The sequence below is a fragment of the Anneissia japonica genome, unplaced genomic scaffold (genome assembly GCF_011630105.1).
Source record: "Anneissia japonica isolate Jap-2015-1 unplaced genomic scaffold, ASM1163010v1 scaffold1883_len165119_cov152, whole genome shotgun sequence".
NCBI lineage: Eukaryota > Metazoa > Echinodermata > Crinoidea > Comatulida > Comatulidae > Anneissia > Anneissia japonica.
Genome location: NW_022702141.1, coordinates 115,901 through 119,211, shown reverse-complemented (window position 1 = coordinate 119,211; position 3,311 = coordinate 115,901).

Sequence of the window (3,311 nt, the reverse complement as noted above, 5' to 3'; positions counted from 1 at the left end):
AGAGACAGGATTCATCACAGATGACATGTTTATTTGAAAAAGTACAGTGTATAATGTGTTTAGTAACTCAATGCAGTTAATAACAATTGAAACTGTTGTGTGCCACATGACTTCCACTTTGGAATAATTTCATCGGGATTCATAAATTACACTATCATACACACTTTTTGTTGATCAAATTGTTAAAACAATATTGTTTGTACTCATCCTACATTTTGTGAACGATATATCCCTTACAAAAATGTCCTGTAAGATCCTATGGGCAGTGTATAGGTTTCAATAGGATCCTATAGGAATCTATTGGCGAAAAACCTACACAAACCTATAGGATTTGTCCTATTGAATCCTATAAGAGTTCGTCCTATAGGACATTTTTGTAAGGGTATACATTCACTTTTTAAAATATACATTACAAAAGAAAGCATAGAGATGTGTATAAGAGACAGAGTGTATGCAGAAAGTCAGCCTGAATATGCTTTATGAATTTTAGGTGTTTTTTTTTTTTAATAAGCATACCAAGCGACATGTAAGTTTCAATACCTTGTATGTTAAAGGAAAAAATGTAATGTATTACTTATTTTGTTTGAACTTACCAATCTGCTGCAATCGCATTCAAACTTAGAAGATTTCCTGGATTACTTGGTGCTAGGTAATCCTCTGAAGCCTACAGAGAAGACATAACATTTGTTACTAAGATTATAAACACATAATCCGTCTTGTCACATTAAAGAGGAAAATATAAAAAAAAAAAAATCTTTGCAAAAACAAGCATTCATTGTTAAAGCTACATTACATTTATTTTTAACATTTTAATCTGTTCAACATTTTAACGCTAACTTTTTCAAATGTATTGGTGGTTTAAAATCTGTTTTATTTTCATAGTATTTATAGTATTACATTTTTGTCGATTTTAGCAAGTTAGTATGACCTCTTGACCTTGCTAGTCATCAAGAGGCTGGAAACCATATTGTTTTGTTTCTGATATTCTCAGCCTATCTGCTATTGAATGCCGATAGAAAATATTTAAATTGTGAAGAAATTAAAATAAATTGTAATTACCGTTTTTTGTGCCTCATCATGTCTTTCAGACTTATTTGCAATGTCCTCACTATCAGTCAGATTCTCAGTGAGGAGACTGATTTCTTCAAAGGACTCCTCACTGTCCTCATGCTCACTCTCAGTGAGGAGACTAATTTCCTCAAAAGTCAAATGTTCTGATTGCCTGTTTAAAAATTAAAATGTTTCGATAATTAGCATTTTACTGTTTTTTTATGTGTATATAAAAATGGTTTTTTTTTATATGGTGGTTGCTCTTTTCTTACAAACTGCACAAAAAGTACAAAGAATACTAGTAGACGAGAAGCATATACTCTTGAAAAATGTATTTTTAGTTAATTATACAGGGTGAAACAGTAAAACAAGAGCTATATAATGGTAAAAAATCATTTAAATCCAACATTTCCTTATAAAGTTACAAGCATTTAAACATATAGCTGTTTAAATAACAATATTTGAGTAGTCAGCCTTCAAAGTATATGATTTCAGGTATTTCTCATACAGAAACCATCACCAAATTGTTAAAAATTGTTGTTTTGACATTGAAAATGGGGAAAATAGCATCATAGCATGATGTATAAATATATAAAGGTTAGTTTAGTGTACTAAAATATATTCTTTGACATTCAAGCATGTTTTGCCCATTATCTCTGAAACCCGATTTGCGAGGAGTAACTCATGGTTTGGCTGTCTTTGAAACAATAATAATAATGATTAGGATGAAAAAGATATTCAGGATCATAACCAGGATGTAACCAGGATTCTGTGAGAGCCAGAGGCCCTGGGTAAAGATAATTATACATTTTTACATTTTACAATTAAGGCTTGTATCATGGACTATGCTTGTAGTATACAGGACATATGGCAATTAAAAATAGGGTTTGTTATTTATCCATTCATCTATTTATTTATACAAATAACCATGGAAATACAAAGAAAGGAATTCAATTTATTATAATTTGTATCAAGGCAAGAGAATATAACTTTGCAGTGGAAATGAATAAAAATATTACAGAATTTTGATCAAGTATTTAAATTATGTCAGTTGGATATCATTAAAGTTTATTCTAATTTGGTTTGAAAGCTCATTCTATTTACTGCATGTTGTATTGATCAGTAGAAGGCACCATCGGACAAGTCAAGACCCCCACCCCAAACCCCCCCCTCCCACGAGCTTGTCGGGCAATCGGACCAAAAAAATTTTTTTTTAATAGGCCTATATCAATCCAAAACATGTCTTTCACAGTCGTAGAGTGCCATTTAAAAAAATCTTATCTGGGAGGGGGACACCATTCACAAACCCTCCCCCTCATCAAGCATACAAGCTCAATCCCTCCCCCTGTTGGACTTCTTATCCCCATAGAAATGTACCCTAGAGCTGCCACTGGTAATGATGTGAAAAATCAGTACTTTGTACGTCAAGGGAATAATTCACAATACATTGACTTGCTTCTATATCTAAACTTACTTGATTGCTTGTTCCTGAAGTCCCAGGAAATTATCTTTTGGCTTTAGGAGTTAAAATAAAAAAAAAAAGAGTTACTGAGACCATAAAGTTAATAACAATTGAAACTGTTGTGTGCCACATGACTTCCACTGTGGAATAATTTTATCCGGATTCATAAATTACACTATCATACACTCTTTTTGTTGATCAAATTGTTAAAACAATATTGTTTGTACATTTGTGAACGATATTTTGTGAACGATTTACATTTTGTGAACGATATATCCCTTACAAAATGTCCTGCAAGATCCTATGGGCAGTGTATAGGTTTCAATAGGATCCTATAGGAATCTATTGGCGAAAAACCTACACAAACCTATAGGATTTGTCCTATTGAATCCTATAAGAGTTCGTCATATAGGACATTTTTGTAAGGGTATACATTCACTTTTTAAAATATACATTACAAAAGAAAGCATAGCTAACCCTGTTAGCCCAAACATGACCACTACAGGGGCGTACCGTGGGGGGGGTCGATGGGTGCAGTCGACCCCCTCCCCTTTTTTAAGAAAGTGCCCATTTTTAATCAACTTGATATCTCGAAGCCCGCGCGCCAGTAGAGTTGTGTTATGTGGTGTATTCGTTACGCATCATTGCACTCTGCCATTATTGTTATCTGTAGCTGCGTGTTTTCCGTGCAGCAAAATAATCTATTCGCGCGCAACGCAAAACCGAAGGCAATGTAATTATTTGATGAGAGCAAATTTTTCTCGTGAGGTAGTTGAATTCCTGTCTCTTAAACACATCT